We start from the raw sequence: 20,818 nt of genomic DNA, 5'->3' as shown, positions 1-20,818 counted from the left end.
TAATATCGTGCCCCTTTTTGTATTGAGTAATTTTATATTAATATTATCTATGAACTCCTTTTAAAATTACTAAAGTTATTATTATTATTATTTATTAAATAAAAATGTGTTATAGTCACGTAATAATTGAGAAAGTAGGGTGTGCAAACGGAACGCGTCCGTATCGCCGTTTGCGTCGCGTGCGCTACAGAGCGATTTTGGGTTCTCAGGCGCACTCGCCATTTCAATGTAACTGCGTGCAGACGTGTTCCTAGGGCTCATTGTAGTTCGCAAGAAAGCCCTCAAACAGTGCCTATTCAAATGTAGTCCTTTTCGTGCAAAAGCCACGTGAAAGGCCTTCGAAACAACGAGACGAAAATCCATGCAAACGTGAGTATTAAAATTAAAATTTCTCCGTAAATTAGTCACCAATCATATAATATGAGTATTGCACAATTTTTACGATAAGTCAGATTTTCCACTATATAAAATGCTTTATTATGCAAAGAAAGCAATAACGTAATTGGTTTTTATTTTACATTTCGGCTTTCTCTTTGCAATGTTTAAGTGACCTTAATTAATTGTATGTTCGAGTTAGTCTCTACATATCTGTGCAGTTCATTGACAAGTTTCCCCTATAATGCCAAGACGTGCGTCGTAGTTGATCGTCTAGACTTGGGCACTTGACCTTAATCGGGCTGTGAACCGAAAACCGGCGAACAATGTCCCCTCTGCTCAAACTCAACACGTGGTTGATAAAATTAGAACGCGTCGCGAAGCACGTATTTTCGGTATTATTTCATTCCTTTATCACTAATAGACTAAGTATCTGTATAGTTGATATATCTAACGAGTATTGTAGCAAGCTAGATTTTTATTTGTTCAGTAAAATCAGAAGAGTCTAAAAATTCGAAGCGATTTCCAAAAGTAACAGCTAATGAAAGTATTATCGATGGACGAAAAGAAGCACTATTTTTTTACTAATGCTATAATAACATTCATTGTTATTGTCAAATTTTTAATAGCTCATCTGTCTTTCATATTAAAAACTTATTTTTGAAAAAGGATAAGGATTTAGGATTAAAAACTACATTATATACGTTATTATGTATTTGAATTAATGCTACAAACCTACATCTCTTCGAAATAATTGATCCTTGACGAAAATTTCACTCTAAGCTCTATATTATTATGAACCATTATGACTACTACTTTAGACATAGTATATCGTTAACTAGTATGGGAATATCTCGTACCGAGGTACACTTTTTTAGTAAACATGTCATACAAATAGTGTGACAGCGGATTCAATGCTTCAGGAAACAGTTGCCCGCTTTACCAGTCTGCCATAACTTACGCGTAATTAAACACCTCGATGTATCTATGACTTCAATTATTGGCGGAAATATTTATTACATTAATATCATATAATAGACTACGGTGAACAATATCTTCTCTGTTATGTAAGAATCTGCCAAAATTCAGCAGAGTAGAGCAGTTTGATAGATGAGTTGGCAATTATTTTTATCATTAATAATACAAAGATCGAACACTAGAAGGAATTTTTTGTTAGTGTTCAATCTTTCTATTAATAATTATAAGTAACTAGTGGAGTAATTCAGCAAAAATAATTTTATATATATTTGAATATATTTAATATATCAATAAAAACTTAAAAATCAAAATTATTTTTATATTAAAACGTTTGGACCCAATCTTATTTGATTGTATTTGAAGAATTTTAATAAACAAGGAGTAACACAGAAAGAAAACACATTTATTGTATTACCACAAACAATACCACACACAAAAAAAGAATGAAGACAGAAAAAAGAAAAATATATAAAAAAAATAATCAAAAACATTCGCAATTAAGACAGAGTTATAGTAGCACTAGAGGTCCTTGACAAAGAGTACGTCCAGGGAAGTACTGCCACCTTACTTATTTCTGCCGCCAATTACTACGTTCCGGTTTTGAAGGGTAAGAAGGGTGCTGGTGAAATTACATGCACATGGGACTTGTCAACTTATGTCTCAGGGTGACAGGCGCAGTGGCAGTGCCCCTCATGTCTTTACGATTTAAAGTTTTGAGTGGTACTGCAACTGTTATGGACAGGCGTGTAGCTTACTATACCACTTGTTCGTCCTGTCACTTGATATGATATAAAAAAAGAAAAGAAATAAAATGGAGTAGAGCACTGCTGTTCGTGGATTTATTAATAAATAAGTTTTTTATAAGAAGTCAGGATAAGTAATGAAAAAAAACTGACCTCAAAAGTTCGTGGAATTACATTTATTACATATATTATCATCATTTGCCAAGTTTTATTGTAATCGGTTACCGGATGGTGTGCGGAACCGGATCCATCCCCTAGTTTGCCACCCTTAGAGGTGGAATATTTTCTTCAAATTTATATGAGACCAACCTTTTAACTGCCCCTGTGGCCGAACGGTTACCATGCCCGACTGTCACGCAGAGGTCCCAGGTTCGATTCCCGGGCCGGGAGAAATATTTGTATGACCTACATTTGTTTCTCTCGTGAGTTTGGGTGTAATTTGTGGTTGTCTATATGTGTGTCCATGGCACCCGCTACACAGGGTTTCCCTAGTGCGGGGCTATGTTGAGAATGTGTGTTATTAAAAAAAAAATTGAGGTACCCGCTATCCAACAAAAAAGAATTATCAAAATCGGTTTACAAATTTAGGAATTAACGCGTAACACATATAAAAAAAATACAGTCGAATTGAGAGCCTCCTCCTTTATTAAAGTCGGTTAAAAAATAAAGGCTGTTAAAAAGTGCCTGTTAAAAAAGCCACAATCAAATACGGCATGTATCTACCAAGATTCGGTCCACATACCCAAAATGGATTGTAGAGCTGCGGAAATGTCAAAAGTATGTCTCAGACGATTCTGCTAAAAGAGATATTAGCAGTTACATACCACATAGGATAGCAATATATAATAAGATAGCTAAAAATGGTTTCTATTTCTTACACGCGCCTGAAATATAACGCCATTTTCAAGGAACTGTTCAACTTCGATACGCGATAAGAATCTGTTACTCTCTTATTTGTCTGAAAAAAAAAAAGTCTAGGGAAATCCCATCATAGAAGTTGTGTTGGTTAAACAAATCGGAAGTCGTTGAAAAGGTCTCGAGGTTGATTACCGGTGAGGGAATTGGAAAAATACTTTGAAACATTTAAAAAAAATTATAGTTTGTATTTTTCATTGACGCAACAGTATTTATGATAAGTTCAAAGTACAACTTATCATAATGTTAAACACTATTCTGTTGCACGTTTTATACACACAAACTCATAGCCCTGCGCTAGGGAGACCCTGACAATCACAAATTAACCCAAACACACGAGAGAAATATGTAAATGCAGGCCATACAAATATTTCTCTCGGCCCGGAAATCGGTACCTCTGCGTGGCAGACCGGCATGGTAGCCATTCAGCAACGAAGGCAGTTGACAGAAAAAAAAATCTAATAGAATCTGTATTTGGAATGGAGCTGGAGATGAGCTTGAAAAGAGAAATAACTGACAAAAACCATCTAGCTAGGCTCAATTTGCATTGTCGCGGAATTTTTGTAACCATAGCATTATTAACTACCAAAAAATAGGTCGCCCGTATTCCGGAGAATCCCACAGCTATTAATATATTATTGTGTATAGTGTTATGTTATCGTCAAATTCATTATGTCATGTACGATTTCGTTACGAAAATTCAATTCCATTCCCTTCCGCAGCTATGTAAATTGAGCCTTAGATGGTCTGGTTAGAATCAGCGTAAGGACGATACATCACTTTATTTTTACTGACTTGATGCAGTTAATGTCTCCTCTGAATAAGCTGAGAAACAATTGACTCCGTAAAGACAAACAATCCATCGCATTTGTTTTGTGCCCGAGAGGAAGCTACTGGAATCAACATGCATGCAAGTTGACGATGATTTCCTTGCAGTGGTACTTGCAACCATTGTCATTACAAATGTGTATACAACATTTTATATGAATAGCTCGTTGAAACTCTTTAAACTCCTATAAGCAATACTATGTTTGAAGTCGGTATTTAAAGTATATGTATAATATTTTAAATTGCTTCATGAACACTGGCCATATCAGAACGTTTAATTTGAAAAAAGAATGACTTAGATCGTCTTTTGATTTCGATGAAACGAATTGAAAATTGAATTGTTTATTGGCTATAGAGCCATCAGCTTAAAAAGGTGACAAATAATTAATATTGTACTTAAACAAAACTTAAACTATAAATTAATTTGTATAAAAACTGTAACCACAAAAATCCATGTTATCATAGTTCAACCTTTTTTTAGCGTTCTTTTTCTTGGTTCGTTTTTTTTTCTTATTATTTCCATGAATATAGTAAACGGCATACAAAGGAGGATGGCGACATCCCGTGTATTTTGTGACCCAGTGTTTTTGACGACGCGACGTGCAAAATGCCGAATTGAGTACAGCCGAAACAATACACGCAATGGACTAAACCTACGCGTGCTCTCTGTACCATTGTAAAAGTACATAATTCTCAATCGAAACTGCTATTCGTTGACCTTACACAAAACCTCCATTAAATATCACATCTACACTTCCACTAAATATTTGAATGCATGCCGTTGAAGCTACAAAAGCGCACTTCACAATGTTATCTACAGTGTTTGAAGCACTCAAAGTGCTGATAACTCGCAAATGTGTGAATAATATCGCACATTAGCACATAAGATTAAAATCCTTGATAAATGAAGGAAATGCTGTTGTCACGACGGTTCGTGGTCGCGGTTTGATATACAGCAATGTGTTACATATTTTTACTTTGCGCTTGACCTTGTTACGGTCATGATAACCTCACGGGCAGCCAATAAAAATACTTATTAAAATGAATTTAAAATATTGCTCATATGTGTACGAGCATGCCAACTACAAACGTGATCGAGTAATGTCAAGGAAAACATCACAAAATAATTTCATGTGCGCTGACGGTGACGTCGGCGCTGCGTGATAAGGACCAAAGGCAGTTTTAGATTACGTGCAATTTTATGGGTCAATTGCAAACAGAATTGTCATAAAAGAAAATTTATATATTGCCAATTTCATATAGAGAATTTTTCAATAATAAAGGCTCTAATAATATTTTAGTAGCAGTAGAGCTTCTTGTGAAAGAGTTCGCCCCGGGAAGTACTGCCACCTTATCTATTTCAGCCGCCAAGCAGTAATGTCAGCATTACTGTACTCCGGTTTTGAAAGGTAAGGGTGCTGGTGAAATTACAGACACTTGGGACTTGTCAACTTATGTCGCAGGGTGACGGATGCAGTAGCAGTGCGTCTCAGAGCTTTGCTATTTAACGCTCTGAGTGGCACTGCAACTGTTATGGACAGGCGTGTACTTTACCATCAGGCGCGCGACTTGTTCGTACCTTCATTTGATATTATAAAAAAAGTATGTAAATTGTTTTTCGTTATGACAGTACCGGCCGAAACACTTTGCTTTTTAGGTAATTTAGCAACGAATCAAGGAGCACGGTCATTTTCAGTTTCTTTCAATACGTCCTAATTTATAGAAATTGTGATAGCACAGTACGGTATAGTTTTGTCCGATTTTATAGACGTTGCACTTGCAAAGAGAAGTTGCTTACAACATCGTGTCTTACAACACTAAAAAATGGGTGTAAGTCCTACGGAATTGGTAGATATACTTAAAGGAAAGTTTATCCAAAAGTTTATACAAAATAATACTATGACAATAGGTATCAGAGTTCCGGAGGATCGAAATACAGGTAATTCAAACAAGTAATACACCTGTGCTCATGTCGTTTCCGATAGTAAGTCGGTTTGGGTCGATATGAGCCATTAGTCGAATAATTAATGTTGATAGAATGTTCTTTTGACAATAAAAATATAATATTTGGAAAAGGAAAAGCGAACTTACCCGGGGGATATCGATAGCATTATTATTGAAAATATAATCACTATATTGTGTCCTAAATACTAGCTTTGGTTACGTCACCATTGGTGTTATGCCCACGTTGTTATTTACATAGTACTATTCAGATTTTCATGTGATGCTAATACACAACCATTCTACAATTCCGCATTGTGAGCTAATCTATGGTTGAAAAGGTCGCGAATGCGCGATAGGGTTGATTGCATCGATGCAGTAGCCTAAGTTGAATAATTATGTAGTATGAAAAATCTGCATAGAGATTTATGCCCATTATTTTGTTTTGTTAATTGTAAATTTTAAAGTGAAATTAATAAATAAATGAAATTAAAAAAATAGTTAATTAATTTAAAACGTGCATTGCATTTGTATCGCTATAAGTAAAGGTAGACAATTACCGACAGCATCGCTACTACATCGCTTTTGCATCGCTGCTAGAAGTCGCCATGTGTAACCGCTCTAAGACCTAGTAAGTTTATTTCGTGTAATGTTGTCGCTGTTTCTGTTAGCAAATGAAACTGGAAGTTTGTGATAAACATATATATATTACACGCACCTATTTATAGAGTGACTGTTTATCAAACCGAAATCGTAATCTGTTTGCTTAAAAACTTTCCTAAGAATGCTTTGGCCTGATTTGTTTTCATATAAACATAATATTTTATTTTGTAACATCGAAGCTAATAAATCAATTTGAACTCTTTTCAAGGCGTCATAAAGCCTATATCGATATTTTTGTAAGGTTTTGATTACAAAGCTAGCTAAAGATGCTATTTATAACAATAATCATAAATGTCAAATAAAAGTAAATTATATTGTTCGACTGCTGGCGAAGACTTTTTTTATGACTCTGGTTGCGCTTGTACATATGGCAGTTGCAGTGCCACTCAGAACTTCAAATCGCAAAGGTCCGAGGGATACTGCCATTGCGCACTTCAAACTGAGACATAAATTGACAAATCCCATGTGCCTATAATTTCACCAGCACCCTAACCCTTCAAAATCGGAACGTAGTAAAGCTCACATTACTGCTTGGCGGCAGAAGTAAGTAAGTAAGGTGGCTGTACTTCCCGGGACTTTATCACAAGGAGCTCTACTACTAAAACAAAAGATGTCTGTATTTATATAAAGGGTAGACTCTTGCGGAGATCTGTTAATGTTTAACATAAAAAATACATTATTATAACAATATGTTACAATACAAAATATAATTGTCATTGAAATGACATTTCAGGGGCTTGCGATGAAGTGCCGTAAAATTAATACAATTGTATGATTCTGTATCGTCGGTTATTGTTTCTAGTACAATTTGTCGCCTTTAATGTGCTAATAATAGAGTAGCAGTAACGTACTAGATACCTTTGAATACATTTCAATTAACAAATGTATTGAATTGAAAACACAAAATTGATTCTTCGTATATTGTAATAAATATTATGATGTTTTGCTACCTTGACCTTTTTTTATGAAATTACTGTAACTGCCTCCGTGGCCGAACGGTTACCATGCCGGACTACCACGCAGAGGTCGCAGGTTCGATTCCCGGGCCGGGAGATATATTTGTATGGCCTACATTTATTTCTCTTCTGAGTTTGGGTGTAATTTGTGGTTGTCTATGCGTGTATCCATGGCACCCGCGACACAGGGTTTGCCTAGTGCGGGGCTATGTTGAGTGTGTGCGTTATTATTATTATTATTATTGCTTTCCTAGTTTAAATATATATTGAATGGATATTCAATTATTTTTTGTGAAATTACTGCACTAGTTTGTTATAATTATTAACACAAAGACCGAACATTTACAAAAAAACCCTTCGATTCAGCCGGATTCGAACCGACGTCTAGCAAACCGTGTCAGATGCTATGCGGAGTAAATTTTTCCATGTGCACGTTGTCTTTGTATTTGGTTTTTCAGCCACTGTTTTAGCCGTAGCGCCATCTATGAGGAATCTATAAAATACACTCCTAACACAAAGAAAAATTCCATCGATCGGACAGGACACGAACGTGTGTCTGTGCCAAAATAGGGTCCTGTCAGATCGATGGAATTTTCCTTTGTATTCGGTCTTTGTATTAACATTCATGTCATATTGGTAATCGTAATAATCAACAGTTTTACCGTTGTCGCGATAAACTGCCATTTTTATTTGCTTGAAAACATGTAAACGATTAATTACGTAGTTATGGAATTGTACTGACTCTATGTGTTGATAAAAAAGGCGTGGTTAAGGACAGTGACGTATGTGCCAACAAGTTGGGAATCCGTATCTGTTCAAAATATTTTTTATACTCACCACTGCAGTGGACTGATAATTATTTTACTGAGGCAAAATACATAGAGTTTAGTACGAGATTGTACCTTAACTGACAGTAAAGGTACAATTCCGTCTGTTTATTTTAAAGAACGCAACTCCTAAGAAAATAACCTTAAAAATTCTCAGTTATACAATCTACATGAAATAAAATCTGGGTCGTGGTTGGTATGCTATGCAATGCTGCCAGTATGTGGGAACTTTTGAGCCAATGCGTAATTTTTTAGGTTACGAAATTTCATGAAATATCTCTTAAATTCCAGTACCTATTGACCTATTGACGAAGCCTAGTGCTGGTCTCTATAATGTCAATTTATGACCTTTTGTTTCTAAATCTGTTATTATTGAAGACTGACGATCTTCTATAAATGTTCGAGAATAATCTAGTTTTTTCTAGGCTTTGAAAATAGGTCAAAGTAATTCAACAAAGTGGGTGGCGAACGGTTAAAACTGTCTGCAGGGGAAACTCACTGACGCAGTTGTCGCATAACGTTGCGAAATCATTCTAGTTTTTTTGCAAACGTTCGGACGTAAAAGCCGAATTGTCAACTAATTGGCGCCAAGAACAAACAACACTTGTTATTGTGTATCCAAAGTAGAATTTGATATAAAAATTGCCTTTCTTTTGTTTCTTCATCTAAGCTTTAAAATCTATATTGGAGTACGCTCAGCATCATGTACTCAAAATTTACTTCTCAATGACATTTATCGGAAATAATTATTCGCCATGGCATGACCTAATCTAAATATTAAAAATGGCGCTTTGCAAACGGGACTTTTTTTAGTGTGTTAAAAGATCTGTGTCTTTCAAAATCGTCAGAAACTTTATGTGCCATCTCGGTATTTAGCTACTTATTTTTATTAAATACAGCCAAATGTTCTCCTCCACAATGTTCCAACGGTTTGCACTTTAGCACTGTCCCCGAACCTCCTTCCTCATCCAGTGCTAAAGTGCAAATGAACTTGTCTAAATTGGTCCTGGTCTGGCTGTTCTGGGAAGTTCCAGTGTGAATTCTGTTGTTCTGGAGGTCATAGGAATTCCCTAGTTTGAGACCAGGCAATTCTGCCCTTGTCATAACTAACAACGAAAAATCCCGGAATGCTCCACCTTGCCTGTTGGCGACCGGAGGGGAAGACCAGGTGGCCATTTCCGGGGGGATTCAGGCGTCCCCGAGGTCTCCAAGCCGATTGTACCCTCGTGTGGCAGTGTGAGTTTGTTGCTTGGTTGAACACGACACAATGAAAAAAAAGTAACGCATTTGCACTTTGATAATTTTCTTTGAAAAATGTCAATTACGATGATTTTGTAAAAACTTACACTAAATAAGTTATTTAAAAAACCGCTTATAGGGTGTTGTAGATATCGTTTCACTTCACAATTCTGCAAATTTTCTTTTAACCACTCCATTAAGATTATATTGCAATCATAATAATATTTGTTATTCTGCTAAAATCGAGTAACAGTGGCAGTTGAGTCTCAATAGAGAGTCAGTGAAATGGCAGTGATGGCATTCATTCATTGAATCACTAACGATCGATGTTGCCTTACTAAAACTACTATGGAAATTTTAGTTTAATCAGCAATATAGTCTTCAAATTAAATGAGAATAATATTAAGTAGTAAACTTCACCATTGACGTTCCATCGACTCGCCGTTGAAGAGCAGAAAACTCAAAAATTTACACATTTAGACACGGACAGGCCACTAAACTAAAAACTAAACTTTTAGCAGAATTGACAATTGACACTCTTTCGACACACAACTGAGATGATTTAAAATTGGGGCCCAGATTCCTTTTTCAAGTCGTGTGCCTGGTGGTAAGCGTCACGCCTGTCCTTAACAGTTGCAGTGTCACTTAGAGCTTTAAATCACAAGATCTGATGGGCACTGCCACTGCGCCCGACACCCTGAGACATAAGTTGACAAGTCTCACGTGCCTGTAATTTCATTTCAGCACCCTTACCAAACGGAACACAGTAATGTTGACATTACTGCTTGGCGGCAGAAATAGCTAAGGTTGCAGTACTTCCCTGGACGAACTCTTTCACAAGGAGCTCTACTGCTACTAATATATTAAAAAGATATGTTAAAAACTCAATTTCGCTAAAATGTCAATTACGTTACTTATGATAAGGTGGGCAGAATTGGTGTGGCACTTTATTACATTATCATTATTCAATGCAAACTTAATGTCTCTACACTAAGATGTCTTATCTGTACCACTTACATAACCTAACTAATCTATGACAGATTTCGCATTTCATATCACATATAAACCGCACAAAAGAATGATTTCGCTATCAGCGACCTCCTTGTCCTGTTCTATCTTAATTGTCATATGAAGAGGCCACCTCGGAACATGGGCATGTGCTCAGCTCGTTTCTCCAGGTGTAGGACTACAAACAACTCTAAGAAACTTTACGTCTCTTCAAAATACATCATTTGAACTTTAATTATGTGATGAGAAAGGCGTAGTCAAGAGACTTAGATGCAATCGTGTAGAGTGGTGTCAGGTCGCCGTCGCCCGCGCTGCAGTCGTTGGTCTGGCGTTGCAATAACTGTTTATAAACGACGTATATTGTGATGCGTGTGTCGGTATCTTTTGGTATAAGTGCTTGCGTGTGATCAGGGTTGCTACTGATGTGTTTACTGTCGTAGCTTTCTTTCTTTTTCTATCTTTATTACCTTTTTGTCACGTCAACGACAAGTCCTTTTCTATCTTGAAAAGTTTTTTTATTCAGGCCTTTTCAATCATGTAATTTTCATAATAATCTGCTATTATCATAATAAATATTTAAGTCAAAACTACGTGTAAGAAACAATGTAAGTAAATATAATTCTTATTTATAAAAAAAGAAGCTTTTTATGGAGATGAAAATATACAACTTCTTGAAAATATATTGATAAATTTATTATACATAGTAAGCATATGTATATACATTAATTTTATCTGACTACAAGTACGTAAAAGCGGTCGTCTGTTATAAGGATGTAATGAAATTTTTAGAGGTAGCAACAAAGAAGTACCAGGGTATCAGAAAGCCGACGACGTCGTTGACACAAGTGTAAGCGAGTATGAAAGCGAGACTAATACGCTTGGTGGTCATTGGTGTAATGGTTACACTGCCAAATAGCCTTGTGTGGAGTCTCCGTCTCGACATCCAGTGCGATTCGTTTGATCACTTCTTGATATAAGATCTCTGTCTCTGACAGGTTTAAATAAAATGACCCTTGTTAATATACATAGATATTGTGTATTCGTTTTTTTATATTTAGTTTTGTTGATTGTTATTTTCAATAAACGAAAAGATTGGAAACAAATGTTGTACATGAGCAATGGACTTAGATATTAAATGTTTGAGTTCGTAGTAGACAAAAAGTAGTGAACTCAGAGACCGATGCGAAGAGAGTAATGCTCACATTATTCTTGGCAGCAGAAATAGATAAGGTGGCTGTACTTCTCTGGGCGAACTCTACAAAACAAAACAAACAGTAATTGTGGTTTATCAATTAATTTCCCGTAAAATAATGCAGCAAAAAATCACACAGACTCAAAATCTCGTAATTTCTAAACAAAAGAAAGTTCCTTGCTTGCAAGGAAAGATAATTGAATTATTATTTCTTCTATTTCTTATCGGTAGAGTAACCGCCAACCATCTTCGTTTAGCGCCATCTTTGATTTCCTGTTACAACACGCTATAACACTTTCCTTATCTGACCTAAGTAACTTCTCGATTTTCTTGTATACCTTTATAAGTCATTTCCTGACTCTGTTTGAAATTTTTGCAAGCCTTTTTAGCCATTGTGATTCTTAAAACAATTAAACGAAGTATATTTGAAGTCATTGGTTATCAAACTGCCCAAGAATCTAAATTTAGAATAGAATAAGTACAATTTACAACGTAATCGCAGAGAAACGCATGATTTTAAAACTAAAATACATTATTATAAACCTAAAACTACAATATAAATGGAACAAAAGTGAATACTTAAAATTAAATTGCATAGAAATGCACGATCATATGGTAATAATAATAATAAAGTAATTATAATATATGTATAATTAATACGTGTCACGGCGCAAACGGGCCAGGCTCATTTATTAGCTACAGGCAGAAAATCTGACCTGTAGCGCTCGCTGGTTTAGTTAGTTATTTCTTTAGATACTTGACTGCCTCCATGGCCGAATGATTACCATCCTGGTCTGCCACGTAGAGGTCCCGGTTTCGATTCACGGGCCGAGAGAAATATTTGTATGACCTACATTTATTTCTCTCGTGAGTTTGGGTGTAATTTGTAGTTGTCCGTGTGTCCATGGCATCCGCGACATAGGGTTTCCCTAGCCCTTTCGCTTTAAGGTTTCTTCTGTCTTTTTCTTTTTCTAGTCACGGACCCCTCTCAAAATGTCAAAGAGCCCACGAACTCTTTCTGAAAATAGAATAAACTAGGTTTAGTTTTTACTACCTTATATTTTATTTGCGATTAAACTTTACTTAATTACATATGTACAGTTAGTGTGACGGTTGCTGTTGCATTATGTTAGGTAGGTTCGCCATGGACCCCCGGCGGTCATTACACTTATTGGTCCGTGGACCACAGGTTGAGAAATCCTGCCCTAACCCAGGGCTATGAGTATGTGCGTTATTATTATTAATATTTTATCCAACGGTATGTTGTTCAGCTTTATGATTGGGTTATGTGTATTGGGTTTTGGTATTTTAGAAGTGGTTAATAAAAGTTATTTATAGAAAATGAAACAATTTTTTTTTGTCTAAGTCATGTATCTTTGTTTTTTCAAACAAACCGCGTCAGCTGTGACCATGGGACCTGTAAAGAGAGAGAAAAAATACAGTCGCGAAAACTTAAGAACTAGAAAAGTTATTTATTTATTTCATTAAAAAGAACGTTAAGAAAAATATGAAATTTATTTTTATTATAGAACTATATCTAAGTCATGACGGTGGAAATTTAAAATGTCGCAAGGGACATTTTGAATTTCCACCGTCGATATAACGTTAATAATTTTGTTGATGTATCGAATTTTGATATGTCGTAAGAGACACTATGTATTTTATTATGAAAACTAACGTGGTTATCACACATTATAGTATAAAAGTAACGGGACTTGCTCGCGTAGTATTTTAGTCGGAAGCGGTCCGACTAGTTTCAACCATAATCGATGGTCTTCATCAGGGGTTAAGTGCTACGTTCGCGACTGCGTCACATCTAGCACTGCGCGCTGCGACTCACTGCGGTGCAGTGGGGAACTTGGGGGTCTGATACGTTGCGTCAGCGCGTCCTGGAACTCTTCTTCGCTACTGCTGTCCGTAGAATTGTTGTCGGGAACAGTCTAGCACACAGAGCTCTCCACGTGGTTACTACTAACATCTGCATCTGCATACTGAACGCCATGAAGGCATTATGTAGCACGGGACATTTTCCGTTACGACAAAATGTGTCATACAACATTACAAATTTCCACTGTCGATATGGTAATGGTTTCGCTGGGCGGGATGTGTATGCATAAAATTACGAACTATGAAGCTTGCTCTTGTTCAATGAGGAATGTCAACCCGAAATAGAAGGGACAATATTTCACAGATGCAATCAAGTTGTTTACATGTCATTTCAAAGAATATCAAATGTACTCACTATGAGCAATAGTGGAACATTGATTGGTTTTGTACTATTCGTTGATTTAGAACAGAATCAGTGCAGTATTTATTTTGTTTTCGTGGTGCTTTTTGCGTGCTGAAGCAAATATTTATATTTGCTTTATTCAAAATACGATGCAGCATTTTGATTGGAAATGAAACTATTTTTTTGTATCTAAATTTTAATCTTATTTAATGATTCCAATGCGTAACAATCACGAAAATAAGTTTAAATAAAGAGCATGTTTTAGGTTTCACGGCTGTTTTAAAATATTTACGTCCTGTTTTAATTTCAATATTGAAACTTAAATTCAATTAAAATTAAAATTGAATTTTAATATAGGGCGTAAATATTTTAAAACGTTAAAACGTAAAACTTGCTCCCCTGAATTCTTGAATTTTTTCGAAATGTCGCTTACGCCGTCTCTACAATAAAGATACACCGACGATATTAGACCTCATCACACACGTTACTCTGTTCTAAAGTAAGTAACTGAAACACTTGTGTTATGGAAATCGGAAAAACAACGGTACCAAACCTTCCTTTTTTAAACCTTTCTCTTAGATGTCCAATTCGAATACGAACCTCGACTGTAACACTTTGAAAAGGACGTTTTGTACCTTAAGAATAAAATGCTCTATTAACCTTAATAGTCTTACAATGCACCTGTACACCCAGTAGTTCTATCTATAGAACTATTTATATTATATATAAGGAACAGGTGGGGGAAGAACCAGTAGCGAAATCTGAAACCCCTTTTGTTTTTCATCTTAGAGTTTGTTGGTCCATTGACGACCTTATGTGTGTTCCTAATGTTTTTTTGCCTACAATATGACTGGGTTTATCCTTGTTGCAGACGAACAGCAGTCTACAGCAGCGGTCGACCGTCTCCCGCCGTCTTCACACAGTCCGTTCCCGATGGGTTGAGTACGCCGACTAGAAGTGTTTGTGGTCACACCACCAACGCTGTGAGTATACAATTATATAATAAGTCATTATACCACACACACACACAAGCACATTTAGCTGAACAAAAAAGTGACAATATACAATAATAACGTTTACCTATATTTAAATGAATAAGAATCAGACGTACAGTACCTATAAATTAACGTCTTTTAACACCCAGTTAGTACAGCTTATTTAACCTTTAATAAAAAAAAGAAATTAAATAAAAATTGTTTTTTAGATTTTGTGATGAAAGCGTTAATAGATGAAAATTTAAAATCGTAACAATTTCACTTTGATAACAAAAATCCGCGGTAGTTTCCCGTTTAGATATTTCAGGTATTCTCTGTCTACGTTGTTTGAAATAAATATTGTCAATGATAAATATATTCAAATGTGTATTTACAAAGCATACCATACTTTCTTGCTCGTTATTCTCAGGGGAATCTGCCTTACGAATAAGCAGTAGAGTTTAATCAATATGACTACTTCATGACTTCAAGTATAATTTGAAATAAAAATGACTTAAGTTTGAAGCTTTAATGAATAAAAAACTTTTTTAACTAAATTGACAAGAACGCAAAACCTCCTCGAACGACTCGACGAACCTCTTTTAGTATGAAATTAAAACAATAAATGAAAAAAAAAATGACAGTCGACTAATATTTATCTTTAAATTTGATCTAAATTAAAAAAAGTGAAATAACTGATCGGACTTCAAAGAACGCTTCATAATAGTACGGATTTTACTAGTATATCGCTAAATGTGTTTTTTGGTTATTTTATGTCAAAAGCTAATAGCTACTTAATTCCTTTTTAATACATAATTATTATTCCAAACGCGGTAAGGTGAAAACCGACTTGAAACTTACGCAAATAAGATTCAAATCGGGCAGCATTGCCCTCCTTTTCAAAACTAAGGCATTTGAATTTTGGTAACTTCCGAGATATTGGCACCTAAAGTTTTCTTTTTCTTTATATAAGCATCAAGTATATAATCAGAAATAGAGACGAAATGTCATTTAATTTGTTTGGAAACTATTCTGCCATGTTATTACGGTGACAACTGCGCTCCGTTTCGAACAATTGACGGGCGTCGTCAATAGTTTCACTTCAAATCGACCAGTTTTACTTGAGCTTTGCTATAATGTACGAACATATAAAAATTACATATTTAATATTTAATTACGAAAAAATTATGAAATGTGATTCCGTTTGTTTTGTAATTAGATGTTTTGCAGTTTTTCCCACACCACCGAATGGAACAGCCCCCTGTTGTTAGAGATATTATCTTTCTTACAATAAATGCGAAATATTTCTGGAATATACGGAGAGGTACACACAGGTCAGTTTGTGGTGCTGTACTACTTCACATTTCTAATTTGTGATTTCAGCGCAAATGAGAGTTGATATTTAAAGGTGACATAAGGTCCATTTGCCTGATGAGTTGCCAGGGATGGATGGCCTTTATTTCGTCTCTATTTCTGGTTATATATTCGATGTTCAAAAATGTCAATTATGCTTATTTTGCTTAACAATAAAACTGAAACTAAATATGATATAAGAAAACCGCTTGTAGGAGGTTCTAGATCTTGTTTTGCTGATACCAGATTTGTTAAGAACTCAATTACGATAAAAATATTGGTTATGTTAGTTACGATAAGGAGAACAGTATTGACTGTGTGGTGGTGATAGAGTTTATAGTCGATTGAGTGCTAAAGTTGCCTACACAATGACAATTGATCTAATCTCTAAGCTTTAATCGATTATCCATAAGGTATTAAGAAGTGTTATATCACTTTCTAACAATGGATTTTATAGCAATGTTTTGGTAATATTAATTATTACGTGTGTTCATCATCACCTACATTTTGATTAAGTGGGAAAAAGGATTAGGTAATTTGCGAAATTTTTGTGTAGGGTTAATATTAAAATCAAAATTATCTTTATTTCGTAGGTAAGCAAATTACACTTGAAATTGTCACATTTACACAATTTTTAAAATTATACTGTCTTATCGTTTATATAATCCCTAACAGAGTAATATCCTCTCTTTAGTAGCCTTTACATGATTTTTGAACTTATCAAAGGATAAGTCCACAACAGCTTTTGGAATCTTATTTTAATACTGAATTCCTAGCCCGACAAAAGAACCGAGAACCCTCTGAAGTCTTTAACTTCGGTAAAACGAGCTTCCATTTATGTCTAGTATTAAAATTATATACGTTACTCCGTTTATTATACAATTCATTATATTCAAACGAACAAAAAGTATACAATTGAAAATAAACTGTGATGCAGTGGTCAATATGCTAATTTCCTTAAAAATCTCCCTAAGTGAGGTATGTGAGCAATAGCAATTCATGGACTGTGACCATTGACAATTGAAATCTCAATAACAATTAACAGTGAGTATATTAAAATCGAATCTAGCATATACTTTCTTGTTTTGTTTATGAAACCAAGTGACGTGACGGGACGAGCAAGTCGTACGCCTGCTGGCAAGGGCCTGTAATATTTGCAGTGCCACTCAGAGCAAGTGGCAAAAATATAATTTCTTCAATTCAAAATGTAATTTCACCGGCACCCTTACCCTTTAAAACCGGAATACAGTAATGCTGACATTACTGCTTGTCGGCGTAAAAATAGGTAAGGTAGCAAAGTATTAACCTGGATGAACTCTTTCACAAGGAGCTCTACTGCTAGTAAAAATATACAATTAATTTACTTCTTAAATATTTTTGATTAAAAATCACAATTTGACGAACTCCAGTGTTCGAAATAGATAGTTAAGTCAATATTTAACTATAGCGATTTTGTGTTACCTATTTCTAAGTATTTTAACCGGAATTTTTAACCAGTTTGGTCAGACGATTAGTGTTGAAGGTACAAGATTTTTATTTAAATATTTATTTTTAAAGTTAAACGCCAATTGCGAACATTCCTCATAAATACCAGCTGGTAAAAGACCATTAATGTTCGTGAAATTGGCAAAAAATAAATATAAAATGCACTTTATAGCTATAACGAGATGGCTTAGTACATACCACGTCTCATTAGTAGCCCTTATGCCAGTGTCCGGTGCATGGGACACTGGGAACCAGTCAGTGACCCCGGCTGATTGGCCTGTGTGCATTTGATCACACCATGCTAGTACAGAGGGCATTCAACTTCTTGCTACTTGAGTTTTGCTCTTTATCTTATGGCCTATAAAATGTATCGTGTTAACTTTTCTCAGCTATAAAGAAAATTTATATTGTTGATACTTTCTGACAATGTCTGCCTGTTGTGTGTAATTTTAAGAAATATATGTATAGCGTTTTCTGTACACAACTTTAGTTTTAAAATGAAAATAAATTTTATTAAATTTTTAATTTACTTATAGTAAAATTACATTTCGATATGTAACAAAGAGGGTTCTACTCTGTGTGTTCCGGAGTGAAGGGTAGATAGAGCCAGTGTGATCACACTCAAGATATTAAAGATCGTTTTGTCGTATTTAAATACTCCCTTATAACTAAAAGTTTGTATTTCGTCTCACGTATGCTTGTTTGCCGACTTGTTAACCCGTTCTTTTTTTTAATAAAAAATAAGTACGCATTTGATCTCCATTGGAGGAAAATGACGATGAAGAGGACGATCTAGCATGCACACCTAAATATGCCTATTCACTCTCGCCTTGAAAAGGTCCAAGTTATAACTTTCAGGGAACAAGTCTGCAGGCAGGGAATTCCACTCCATAGTCGTCCGCCTGTGTAAATGTGAAAGCGAAACGCTTCGTCCGAATCCTTGGAATCCCAGTCTACCTAATTACTAAAACCGTGAGACAGACTTACCCCGAAAGCGACGAGTTATACAGTATTACTAAGTTGGATTAGCATTAAAATTGGCGCATGATTTAGGTTGGGAACTTGTAAAAGGATCAAAATGAGTGACGATGGAACGTGAAATGAGAATAGCGAGGCAAAGGAATTAAAGAACGATTCAAAATTTGAAAGCAAGTATCCAGGAACCAGAGAAAATGTGATAAAAAGGTGGGATGACTATGGAAGGAGGGCACATCGTCACAGTGTTAAGGACTATCCACACACATCAAGGCCATGCCCGGGACGTGGACGGGCTGTACTCCGTCAGGCGCTCAAAAAGTTATCGCTGTGTATATTTTATATGAAGTCGTTCACGTCACATGTCCGTGTCCGGGCCGGCGCAGTGATGGGCCCAGCGTTCATACCAACAGCACGGCCCGTCCACGTGCCGGTCCCGATGTAAGTGGATAGTCCATTAAGCATTAAGAAAAAGTTTACAAGGATATAAATTACGGTTGCATTCTTTACAAAATGTCCCTTTTCGAAGGATTATTTTCTATAGAGTATTTCGTGGATATCACATTAATATTTTTAATTTAATATTTTATATCAAATAACTGTCTATCAAACGGTTCATTTAAGTGTCAAGTACCAAGACTAGGTATTAAAAGGGCAGATGTTATAAGCGTATTAAAACACGTGATTTCGTTTTAAAATATTTTTATACGAGGTTATATAACAGGTGTTGTTAATATTCATTACGACTGGTATGATATAATACTTTGAATTAATTTGTCCTCACCTGCTCCTCACAATAATGTTTTACTATCATAAATGTTAAACAATTTCATTAATGGGACGATCCATTGATGTGTCACCACGTGCAAAATTAAATAAAAAAAATTGACAGGTGTTATAAAATTAACGTATTCATTGTAGATACCTGAATGTGGTTTTTTTGGCGTAGACAGGAATTTCCGGTACGGAGTCACCCTATTAAATGTTTAAAGTTAGCTTTGAATAAAAATATTTTTTATTTATAATTTAGTTAGCTGGGCTATCAGCAGTTTCCAAGTTATCCTGAGATGTTGAAAGTTGGTGCGGGTAAGAAGGGTGCTGGTGAAATTACAGGGCACATGGAACTTTTCAACTCATGTCTCAGGGTGCCCCTCAGATCTTTGCGATTTAAAGATCTGAGTAGCACTGCAACTGTTATGGACAGACGTGTCGCTTACCATCAGGGGCATAACTTGTTCGTCCCGTCACTTAGGGTCGTATTCCAGAACTCTACTCAATACTCAAGTCAGGACTTGGAGTATTGCAGTGAGCACTGAAAATCACACTCAAGTCCTTGCCATTAGGGTCGTATTTCCAGTGCTTGAAATCATACTCAAGTCTGCTCAAGTCCTGATTTGAGCATTGAGTAGAGTTCTGGAATACGACTCTTAGTATCATAAAAAAATAGGCTTCATTCCCTACCTATCCCTTCAAGACCTTTTCACTTTTTCTATTATAACTAGAAGTAATATGAACCTGTTAACCCGTTCATGGACATTACTTCAATAGTACCGTACATAAAAAGTCACTATTTTTCTTTATGCTGTAATGCTTATATTGATTCAATATAAAATGTTAAATATAATACATTGAATTTTGTCATACGTTGTTGATAATTCTCTATGGAGGAGCAGTTGGCGGTATCTATATAAAAACCAAATGGAAATCCCGTAGTTGGATTTTTGAGATCTATGTAGTGAATCGAAGTACTACATATTATAATTTAATTATACGGTAAACACCGTTAGGTACTGTCCTTGAACAGCTTAATGAATTAAAAACCAACGGGCCGTTCTGTCTACTCGAAGAACATTATTATTTATTTTTACATTTACACAGTGACGTCTAAATAGGAAAAATATTATATTACTTCACTAATTAGTTCCAAGGCACACCTTTACTTATACAATACTTGGTAATCAATGCAATAATAAATGTTCAAGGAGACATTACAAATGTAGCGGTAGCTGGTTAGTATTGCATTCTCTGATTTGTATGTATTTTACATGTTTATTCTGGTAGAGACAGTTATTTGAATTGTTCGCTCCAAGACTGATTGATTCATTTTAAAAAAGGTTAAAAACACTCAGAGGTTCT

General features: G+C 35.4%; 1 protein-coding gene across 1 annotated transcript in view; it reads left to right on the top strand.

Annotated features, from left to right (window-relative positions):
- The first annotated feature begins 209 nt into the window (after positions 1 to 209).
- LOC113235827 (putative phospholipase B-like lamina ancestor) overlaps positions 210 to 20,818 on the top strand; it is a 50,034-nt gene continuing 29,425 nt past the window's right edge. Inside the window, exons 1-2 of the mRNA XM_026471734.1 lie at positions 210 to 369; positions 14,767 to 14,878. The gene's annotated coding sequence lies outside the window, so the exon portion shown is untranslated. The remainder of the gene's footprint in view (positions 370 to 14,766; positions 14,879 to 20,818) is intronic.

Source organism: Hyposmocoma kahamanoa, unplaced genomic scaffold (genome assembly GCF_003589595.1).
Source record: "Hyposmocoma kahamanoa isolate Upper Pololo Valley unplaced genomic scaffold, ASM358959v1 88, whole genome shotgun sequence".
Taxonomy (NCBI): Eukaryota; Metazoa; Arthropoda; class Insecta; order Lepidoptera; family Cosmopterigidae; genus Hyposmocoma; species Hyposmocoma kahamanoa.
The sequence above is the reverse complement of the archived record's forward strand: the minus strand, read 5'-3'. Positions and strand labels throughout refer to the sequence as shown.